The sequence below is a fragment of the Nannobrachium achirus genome, assembly GCF_963921795.1.
Source record: "Nannobrachium achirus genome assembly, chromosome: 4".
Classification (NCBI taxonomy): Eukaryota; Metazoa; Chordata; class Actinopteri; order Myctophiformes; family Myctophidae; genus Nannobrachium; species Nannobrachium achirus.
The window spans coordinates 72,111,671-72,123,083 of NC_137813.1; the positions used below are offsets into that span (position 1 = coordinate 72,111,671).

General features: G+C 40.7%; 1 long non-coding RNA gene across 2 annotated transcripts; it reads right to left on the minus strand.

Moving 5' to 3' along the window:
* Positions 1–8,571: 8,571 nt before the first annotated feature.
* On the minus strand, positions 8,572–10,748 carry LOC308283549. Of its 2 annotated transcripts, none has more exons than XR_013961932.1 (4): positions 10,642–10,748; positions 9,770–9,912; positions 8,777–8,956; positions 8,572–8,686 (listed from the first exon to the last, which is right to left on the minus strand). It is a non-coding gene; the product is annotated as an uncharacterized lncRNA (long non-coding RNA). The 2 variants fall into 2 exon arrangements; XR_013961933.1 differs by having other exon boundaries at positions 8,777–8,959.
* Positions 10,749–11,413: the final 665 nt, after the last annotated feature.

Below are 11,413 nucleotides of genomic sequence, written 5' to 3' on the forward strand. Positions count from 1 at the left end.
CGTTTAAGTCCAGACACCAAGTTTCAAGACGGTACCATGCTGTGAACTGGAGTAGTGGCTGTTTAAAGCCCAGCCAATAGGAATACAGAGGGGGCGGGGCTTAATCAATTACAGCTCATCCCTATTGGCCGGAAAAAGACCAAAGTTGTGTGTGCATTTTAAAGTTTAAATCACGTTGCTAGGCAAAAGTATGGCAGAGTTATGTGGCGCCCAAGTTTCTGTTTTTTTTTCGGAGTCCCCCATTCAAAGTCAATGGAGGTTTTTGCGCATAGTTTTTTACGAATTACGTTGCCATGGTAACGCGGATCGGAAAGAAAAGTAATAGCACACCATTCCCGGCCGAGCCGCACATTTTGATGTATATATTGCGGGGGTGGCGTAAATCGTGCGGCAGTTATTACGTGCCGAAATTTCCCCCATTCTAAGTCAATGGGGCTTTTTGGCGTCGTTTTTTGCGAATTACGTCGCAATGGTAACGCGGATCGGAAAGAAAAGTAATAGCACCCCATTCCCGGCCGAGCCGCACGTTTTGATGTATATATTGCGGCGGTGGCGTAAATCGTGCGGCAGTTATTACGTGCCGAAATTTGTGGCGACATTACTTACTTATGTATGTATGTATGTATATAAGTATGGCGGATTACAATAAGTGTTTTGCCATTGCGTTGCATGGCAGGCACACTTAATAATGCATCTTTAGTGTATAGGTTAATTTTAGGCAATGGGTTATTTTGGAAGTATTTAAGTAGAGTTGCTACTTGGGGCTGTGTCCTGTGGTACAGTCCACTTCTATTTAAAGGAGGCCACAGGGACAGACAAGGTAGTTAGTTGGACCTGCACTGAAGTGAGTTATGGAAGAAAAAAAAAGGTATTTGGCTACAGACCCCATCTCAAAATATTTTGTTCCAGGGATCCCAAAAGTAAATGGGCCTATTTATGTTAAAATATTCACTCTAGATGCCGAATAGATACACGAAGCTCAGATCCGTTGACAAATGAAAACTTCAACTTTTTTCAATAAAAACTATTTCAAGTTTAGTTTAACTCTCCCCACGCTTTGAACGTTAACGTTCGCCCCATTTTTTACAGAACCTCGATGCCAATACGGCGCTCGTTCGTTCGTTCGTCTGATGACTGTAAGCTGATGAGGGGTCGCGCGGCCGTGTACTGTAAACACATTTTCCGCGGTGATGGTGTAAAAAATCCATTATGCGTTACATCAACGGAGACAATTTCACTTCCTTGTTGATTTCCTCTGGCCCGGAGCTCTGTAGCCAGTGACTGGTCTGAATCTACGGCAACACATAACAGGCACATTCACATTCATTCTCGCATGATGCCGCCCTCTGCTGCCTGGCAGACCAAAGTGCACTATTGCACAATAAAAAAAAGAAAAAAAGAAAAAAAAGAAATGTGTCTATCTATCTACTATAACGTCGCAAAGGTAAGCCGCTTTTTGATGGCACCAGACCCAATAAATAAATAAATAATCTGGCAGTAGGAGAGTTAATTTAAGTCTGACTCTGCTAGCCACTTACAGAAAATAATGCTGCTATAATATTTTGCAATTGCAAATCTTTGTGTAAATAAACTGACATTCAAACTATTGCATGACTATTTTTTTATCATGTTTCACAAGCATCTGGGTCTACAATGCCAGTGGTGTAAAAGTAACTGAGTACATTTACTCAAATACTATCCTTAGTATAATTTTGAGGTATTTTATACTTCACTTGTATACTCTTACTTCTAGGCTACTCTAGTAAATGCTCATGCGTTGCATTGCATTGTGAGCTTGTAGATCTGCTATTTTCAAAAATGTTCAAGTTGATGCCAATACCCTTGTACTTTTATTCAGTATTTATCTCTATATATTCATGTTATTCCTGGCACCGCCCCCGTTATCCTGTTCATATCCTGAAAGAGGCGGAGGCTGAAAAAGCTGTCCTGAAAAACATCATTTGGTTTCCTGTTGTCCTTGCATTAAAGTGTCAGTAGTTGGCGTTCTAGGCTCTGGGCTCTGAATGGACCTTGTTTGCCATGTCTGCTTATAATAAGCAATTTGTGTCTCTAAAAATACTATAGTTGCTTATTGGGCATTCTAATATTTTTAAACCAGTGTGTGAAGTTGGCTGATGGCCTAGGCTCTAAAAAACAGCTTAAGAGGGGTGTTTTAAGATTTTCATTTATCCAGCCTCCTCCATGCAATTTTGTAGCCTACAATGAAACCCAAAATTCAAAAATAGCAAAAATAAACTTTGACAAAAATAGAACTCAGGAACAAAAGGCAAAACTCAAGATAAAGGAAAAATAATAAACACAGCCCATGGAAAGGGCCTTGCAGCTCTCTCGCTGTGTGGCGTGCGTGCATGCGTGAGCGTGCAATATCTTTAAGCAGAGTGCATATGTCTATAGGGCACAGGCGGCTAGACCGAGCCTCCAATATGGCCTCCAATATGGGGTCACGTGCACAAGAAAATATGATCACTCGAAAATTTCAGAAATACTCAGATTACATTTACTCAGATTGATTTCACCCCAAGCCTCCAAAATATGAAGAAAAAGAAAATCAATAAAATCAAGGCACTCAGCCTACATAGAACTTTTTTTTTTCTTTTTTTTTTAAAAACAAACATGGTTAATAGATCCTGTGGCTGTCTAGTGTAGTGGTCAGGGCATGTGCCTTTCATGCAGAAGAACGTTGGATCGAATCCCGCTTGGGGTTGATATAAGCTTAAAATCATGACATTTGGTAGACTTTACAGTTTGGATCCTTGAACAATGTCTGATATGGAGCCTTCCCAATAATAATAATATCCGCCATTACTAAATAATGTAGTTTGCATCATAACTCCTGAACCAAGCATTATAATACAAACTGTGATGTCTACACCTATGTTGTGATGACCAAGGATTGCAATGATATCATGTACCAGCTCAGTGGCCTAGTGGTTTCAGTGTCTGCCCTGAGACTGGGAGATCCGGGTTCAAACCCGGGTCGTGTCATACTAAAGACTATACAAAATGGGACCCAGTGCCTCCTGCTTGGCACTCAGCATCAAGGGTTGGATTGGGGGGTAAGTCCCTGCGACATACTAGTGTCATGTCCAGGGGGTGTACTTGTACATCAAGCTGCCTCATGCTACATAAACAGGAGATAGGCTCCTGCCCTGTGAGACTCATGGCTCGGCTGAGTCATATGGTCTTCATGGCTTGGCAAGGCTTACTATGTACAGTATCAAACTGGGTGAATAGTGCAGTATTTTATGTCTGTTGCATATAGTATTTTGCATACATGTTGTGTAAAGGTCAATTTGTGCTTTTACCTATAACTCCCCCGATTAGTGTAAAACTTTGTATGCACACTTCCCAGAGGCCAAGGAAAAACCTGTGCCCTGCATTTTTCACATCTGCCACCAGAAGGCCGAAAACACATTCTTCGATATTACTCCTTCAGATTTTATCAGAAAATCACACAAATCAGTACACACAGTATCTCTACAGTGATGTAATCATGACGGATTTGTCCGATATCATATTCTATCTAATTGGCTAACATTGAATTCCAAGGTTTGCAGGATTGCTCCTTTTTGAACAAAATTACCACTAGGCCAAAAAAACCTACCTGACCTGCCGGAGTTCTGTTCGGAAGAACACTGCTTCTAGTTTTTCTTTGATGTCTTCTTTGCTTTCCCTTGATGCCTTTTTGCTTTCCTGCTTTTTATGCCTTGGCCACTTTATCGCTGCTTGCAGCTATATTTTTACATTAATTTTGAATTGATTAACGGAAACAATGAATTCTTTAATTCAGTCAAGTTTTAAATTGCCATTTATTTTGAGAAGCAAATTGTTTAAATCGGAACCAGAGAGAGGTGTCATTTCAGGGGGGAAAACTAGAAGTGGCAAAAATAATTGCCATTGAGATCTTAGTATAATCTTTCTTTTCAAATATTTTTATTACATTTTCAAATAGAAGTAGCCCAGAGGCTCACATGTAGATTACAATGTACATTATGAGTGAAAAAAACAGCTGAGAATGGCAACGGCAACGGCTATCCCTTGAAACCCCCACATGATCCTGTTTACGCCTGAGATTTTTTAAATAGTTCAAAAAGCTGAGCTAGCTGATCTACAGCTATATAAACGATTTGTCATTTTTGTATAGTCTTCACATGAACAAAATTATGTAATGTAAAATTGGAGAAAAAAATCGTAACACTGATTAGTTGCATCGGAGTCCACAATCAATTATATTTTGAGACTAAGGGCCCCATTTTCGTCCATGCTAAATCCTAAACCCCTAAACTTCTTTGCATTGTTACTATTTTGATTATATTGTTTTTAATACTCAAAATAGCCAATCTACATCGACATGTTGTGAGCGCTTGTAGATCATGCTCTGGTCCGCTTCTCCTGTGCATGCCACTTGCTGCTCAGGCACCGCCAAATCCTGATTGTTTGTTACTTTATACGGTAGATCAGCAAGTTGTAGATCAGCTATTTGAACTATTTAAAAAATGTTTTTCAAAATGGTAAAGAAGTTTAGGGATTTAGGGTTTAGCACACACGCACGCACACGCACACGCACACGCACACACACACACACACAATAATAATTGTATTTGATATATGTTACAGTCAGTTTGGGTAACTCAGTCAGATCGTGGTAAGAGCGCTTGTTTTGTCGTTCACCACACACCAATCACCACCAGATGGCGACAACAGCCATTCACTAGTATAGGCGCTGACGTCACTCGTGAGTCGTTTGCGACTCTCTTTCTTTATTTACTAGTCTAGCTCGGCAGTGTTTTAGCCATTAGCTTACTATGCCTTACTCTAACCCTAACCCTAACCTTAACCTCAGTAAAACTATGCCTAACCCTAACCCTAACCCTAACCCGGACCTCCGTGGGTTGAGGCGTTATCATTCCTGCCGACGCTACGTTGTTGTGGCTCAAAGCGACCGCTTGTTCCGCCCCGCGCTGCACGACGAGTGCTCCGTTTCTCGATCTGACTGTTTCTCTATCTAACCGTGACATGTATATATATATATACAGTGATGGGCAGTAGCGAGCTACAAGTAGCGACGCTACATAGCTTAACTACATTTTTCAGTAGCGTCACGGTAGCGCCGCTCGTTTTGAACCAAATAGCTTTTAGCGTAGCGGAGCTATTTTTAGACACCAGTAGTGACGTAGCGTCCACCAAACGCTACACGTTACTAATAAAGGTTGTGCGCAAAAAAGAAAAGAAGAAATCCCAGGAGAAAAGCCATGGTACAGCCTGTGCACAGTGCACATGAATCACAGCTCGTTTTATACTTCTATAGTACAGTGGTGTCATTTGCAAAAAAGGACAGATCTACAAGCTATCAACGCGTCTCGGCTCGGCAGGGTGTTCGCTTGAAGATCTACCCTTCTTTTAGTTCCATGGCTCCTCCCCAATAGCAAGAAGTCACTGCTCTCTGTCTGTCAGTGTCTGCACCGGTGCACTCGCTGCACACAGAGAGACACGGAGAGACGGAGGGATATGGAACTAAACATGCACAGTGAAACTAAAGTTGTTTGCAACGTTTGCAATGTTAGAACTTCACTCGTTATAACTTTAACCAAATGCGGGTGAAACAGTGAAGGGGACACCGCGCCGCATGATAGAGTGCAAGGAACGTCGGACTCGGACTGGACATACCTCGCATATCGATCAAAAACAACCATTCGCACCTCGTTTAAAAAGCGTGCCTCAACGACGTGAATTAACATAAGAATGAGCCATCGGCTGGATGCATGTCTGATCCATTGTGTGACCTGCTAAATTAGTGCTAAAGGTTCTGTTCTGTCTAAAGCAGAGATGGAAAAAGTACTCACAATTTGTACTTAGTAAAAGTATCAATACTTCGCTGTAGATGTAGGCCTACCCCATTACAAGCGAATGTCCAGAATTCAAAATGTACTTGAGTCAAAGTATGAAAGTATTGGCATCAAAATGTAGGTCTACTTAAAGTACCAAAACTAAAAGTAGGCTACTAAATGTTTGAAAATAGCCAAGGAAGGTATAAAATAGGGCTAAAGTGGAATAATGTAGTCTATATTTTACAATATAATCTTTCATAGCTGTAAAGTAACTAGTAACTAAAGTGTTCAAATAATTGTAGTAGAGTAAAAGTACAATATTTGGATTTGAGATGTAGTGAGTAGAAGTAAAAGTACTGAAAACTTGAAATACTCTGGAAATACTCAAGTAAAGTACAGATACCTCAAAATTGTACTTAGTGTAAGTAGGCCTACAGTAAATCTACTTTACTTTACACCACTGGTCCGAAGTAGTCATAGTAGAACGTTACACTCAACTCACCATTTATCTGCACTACAGTACAAAATGAATTGTAGGCCTATAACATGAATCAATTCAAATGAGAATGTTACTATACTTACTAAGTAACTGACTGACTGACTTGACTGTCTGTCTGTTTATCAGCATAAAGATTATCCATCCATCCATCCATCTTATCAGCTGTTTCGACAGCACACAGATCAGGGCACTCTTTTGTCCACAGCTAAATGACAGTGAAGTGGCAATTTAAGGACCTTTTAGACATTTTTAATACCTAAAAAATACAAATAAAATACCAAAACTGCATCAAAAGTTAGCAACTATAAAAACTGGTCAAACATTGGCCAATTTGACAATATAGTGAAAGAGGCACAACTTGTGAAAATGGCAGATCTACAAGCTCGAAACGCCTTGTGTTCCGAGGTGTTGTGAGCTTGTAGATCTGCTATTTTCACAATAAATCGGTGGAACAGAGTGAAACTAAATGTAATGCCTCAACTCCTAATTCCAATTGCTTGTCAGGGTGGGGTCCCAAATTCAAATAGGATTTTTTGGGGGGGTCACAGCCTGAAAAGGTACACATTTAATTTAAAAAAGTAAATGAAAGGATGAAACAAAAAGCTAGACATGAGGGCTTTTTTCCAGTTTTATAATAATCAATTGAACTGAGCATTTTTTGCCTGACTATTTGTTTGGTGGAAAGTTGCACTTGATCATGAAGTTGATTAAAAAAATAAAAAAAATAAAAAATAGCTTTGTTGTAGTTAGCTACTTTTGCTGTGTAGCTTGTAGCTTGCTTTGCTACATTTTCTGTGGGTAGCTTCGTTGTAGCTTAAGCTATATTTCATCAAGAGTAGCTTGTAGCTTAGCTTACTACATTTTCCAAGTAGCTTGCCCATCACTGTATATATATATATATATATATATATATCTTAATGTAGGAAAATAAAATGGGATTTTTACTCGGGTCGTGACCCGTATAAATTGGTCCATGACCCACAAATGGGTCCCGACCCACTGTTTGGGAAACAGTGGCCTATATCAGTGGTTCTCAACCTTTTCAGGCTGCGACCCCAAAATTATCATATTTTAACTGGGGACCCCCCACCCTGACAAGCATTAATAGATGAGGCATTACATTTTGTATAATACGGGGTCTATTGTGAAATGCCAATGATTAATAATAGGGGTAATAATAATAATAAATATAGCTGCAAGCAGCGATAAAGTGGCCAAGGCATAAAAAGCAGGAAAGCAAAAAGGCATCAAGGGAAAGCAAAGAAGACATCAAAGAAAAACTAGAAGCAGTGTTCTTCCGAACAGGACTCAGGCAGGTCAGGTAGGTTTTTTTTGGCCTAGTGGTGACTATAATAGGCCAAAGTGAAAAGGGTACCACATGTTCTTGGGCCTTTCACGGCAATCGGACGCTGCATGCGTGTGTTTTTCAAAAAATTTACCCGCTGGTGGCGCTATAACAGGCCAATGTGAGAAGGGTGGAATCTGTTCCTTGGCCTAGTGGGAATGTGTGTGCAAAATCTCACAAATAGCAGGCTGCGTTTGAGACATTTTGTTCAAAAAGGAGCAATCCTGCAAACCTTCGAATTCAATGTTAGCCAATTAGATAGAATATGATATCGGACAGATCCGTCATGATTACATCACTGTAGAGATACTGCGTACCCATTTGTGTGATTATCGGATAAAATCTGAAGGAGTAATATCGAAGAATGTGTTTTCGGCCTTCTGGTGGCGCTATAAATGACAGAGACTCTGCCGATTTTACACTAATCGGCATAGTTATTGGTAAAAGCACAAATTGACCTCTACACGACATGTATGCAAAAGACTATATGCAACAGACATAAAATAGTTCCAAAGAACTCCTGAAGGTTTTAACTCAATATCTTTATTTTCCAACTTTTTCATTAGTTGTCTTTGTTGAAGAGTTGGTCATCAGGTTGTAAACCTTCAAAACAGAGGGTTAACAACCTAGCCATTTTCAGGCATGTCTTTTAAATCACAATGTTTTCAAATAATTCAAGTAGTAAACGTCTTCAAATAAAGTTTTTAAACAACGTTTTTAAACATTAAGTATTGTGAAGTCTGAACCCAAACCAGCACACGGAAACAGTTCTCAAGGTGAAAACGCAATAAGCGTTGTTTTATTCAAGGGGGCGTTCCCCTAAAACATGAAATAAAGTTCTTCCCAAAACCGGGGCTTTTAACTCAAAATATGCTTCTTTCCAGAACTTAACAAACAGGGGTTACATTCGAAACACATGTTTCACAGTATGCCGTTGCTTCCATTAACACATGCCATTTCTCTTCCAAGATTCAGATGCGGCTCCTAATTTGCCTACAATGGGAACAGATAGAACCACTATTAGCAATGTGGCAAAATACAGAGCAAATGTGCGACAGGAGAACATAGTGGAGTTTTGCTTACTGCTCGATGGAAGAGTCCCTTCGAGAGCCAGCTACACAGTGAAGCAGAGCTCGGTGGTTAAGAGCAAAAACATTTGGATTGCCTGACTCGGAGAAGCTGTGTTGCGGCCAGGTGCTGACAAATCAAACTGATTGAGAATGAAATTGGACTAGCACCATAGGCCCCTGGCTCCACCAGTAGCTGCTAGAACAATGACAGTAATACATATGACAGATTACCACGTAGTTACACGGAATCGTGGACTACAGAATATATGTCAACCCCTTTCCTTGTTCACCTTTGGCACATGCATATTACCAGTAAGACTCCCTAATTGGGAGATAAGTGACCGTCAGGTCGCATACACAAACTTTAGAAGGCAATCGTAGCCAATCAGGAGGTAACATGGGAAATTCATGTTGATGAAATGACTTGAGATACTGTGTACCGCTTTGCGTGTTTTTAGGGAAAAATCTGTAGTGTTGAAAAATGTGTTTTGCAAAAATCGGTCTGATGGTGCTGCTATAAGAGGGGCATGTGAGAAATCAGAGACGGAGGTTGTGATTTGACAATCAATTTGCGTGATTTTAGGCCAAAATCTGTAGGAGCGTTGTTCAAAAATATGTTTTGCAAGAATCGGCCTCATGGTGGCGCTGGAGGACCATGTGAGAAATCAGGCTGCCAAGGAGTGTGTGCAAAGTTTGGCATGGATAGGGGCAACGATGGCAGAGATATGAGTAGGGCAAAAGTGTGATGTCACACGGACAGACTGCCAGCCGGTGGAGGTTTTGATAGTAACTGCAACCTAACAGTCGCAATAATAGTCACATTTCTTTAGTTAAATGCTTACATTAAAGAAAGATGAGGCCACACTCCCAAACAATAGTGGACACAGGCAATCCACAACTGCACAGTCCTGGCAATATAAAACACATTCTCACTGTAAACCATAGACCAAAATAACACAGTAAAACAGTAAAAGAGACCATACAAAACACAAGCAAACAGTCTTACCGGTTAACAGAGCAGCACACATCCTCCTCTCTACATCATGCAACCAGCAGTGTTTTGCTTCAACTGTTCTTCAGGTGGATTCAATCAGCCGACAACCAACAAGCAGCCATCTTAGCTGCTGCATTCTGGGAAATGTAGTGTTTCTGAAAACCAAACAAAGCCATCAGTTAGATTCAGTTCACATGCAAAAAACATGGCCTGGATAAATAAAAAAAGAAAAATCAACTAATCAGCCGATCTACAAGGTTAAAACAAAATAAAGTCAACAGATCTGCTGATTTGGAGGTTGTGATTTGCCATCCAATTCGCGTGATTGTAGGCCAATAGCTGTAGGAGCAGTGTTGTAAAATGTGTTTTGCAAAAATCTGTCTGATGGTGGCGCTAGAGAGGGGCATGTGTGAAATCAGGGACGGAGGTTGTGATTTGACAATCAATTTGCGTGATTTTAGGCCAAAATCTGTAGGAGCGTTGTTCAAAAATATGTTTTGCAAGAATCGGCCTCATGGTGGCGCTGGAGGACCATGTGAGAAATCAGGCTGCCAAGGAGTGTGTGCAAAGTTTGGCATGGATAGGGGCAACGATGGCAGAGATATGAGTAGGGCAAAAGTGTGATGTCACACGGACAGACTGCCAGCCGGTGGAGGTTTTGATAGTAACTGCAACCTAACAGTCGCAATAATAGTCACATTTCTTTAGTTAAATGCTTACATTAAAGAAAGATGAGGCCACACTCCCAAACAATAGTGGACACAGGCAATCCACAACTGCACAGTCCTGGCAATATAAAACACATTCTCACTGTAAACCATAGACCAAAATAACACAGTAAAACAGTAAAAGAGACCATACAAAACACAAGCAAACAGTCTTACCGGTTAACAGAGCAGCACACATCCTCCTCTCTACATCATGCAACCAGCAGTGTTTTGCTTCAACTGTTCTTCAGGTGGATTCAATCAGCCGACACCCAACAAGCAGCCATCTTAGCTGCTGCATTCTGGGAAATGTAGTGTTTCTGAAAACCAAACAAAGCCATCAGTTAGATTCAGTTCACATGCAAAAAACATGGCCTGGATAAATAAAAAAAGAAAAATCAACTAATCAGCCGATCTACAAGGTTAAAACAAAATAAAGTCAACAGATCTGCTGATTTGGAGGTTGTGATTTGCCATCCAATTCGCGTGATTGTAGGCCAATAGCTGTAGGAGCAGTGTTGTAAAATGTGTTTTGCAAAAATCTGTCTGATGGTGGCGCTAGAGAGGGGCATGTGTGAAATCAGGGACGGAGGTTGTGATTTGACAATCAATTTGCGTGATTTTAGGCCAAAATCTGTAGGAGCAGTGTTAACAAATGTTTTGCAAGAATCGGCCTCATGGTGGCGCTGGAGGGCCATGTGAGAAATCAGGCAGCCAAGGAGTGTGTGCAAAGTTTGGCATGGATAGGGGCAATGGTAACGGAGATATGAATAGGGCAAAAGTATGATGTCACACGGACAGAGTGACAGCCGGTGGAGGTTTTGATAGTAACTGCGACCTAACAGTCGCAATAATACTCACATCTCTTTAGTTAAATGCTTACATTAAAGAAAGAGATGAGGCCACACCCCAAACAATAGTGGACACAGGCAATAATCCACAACTGCAC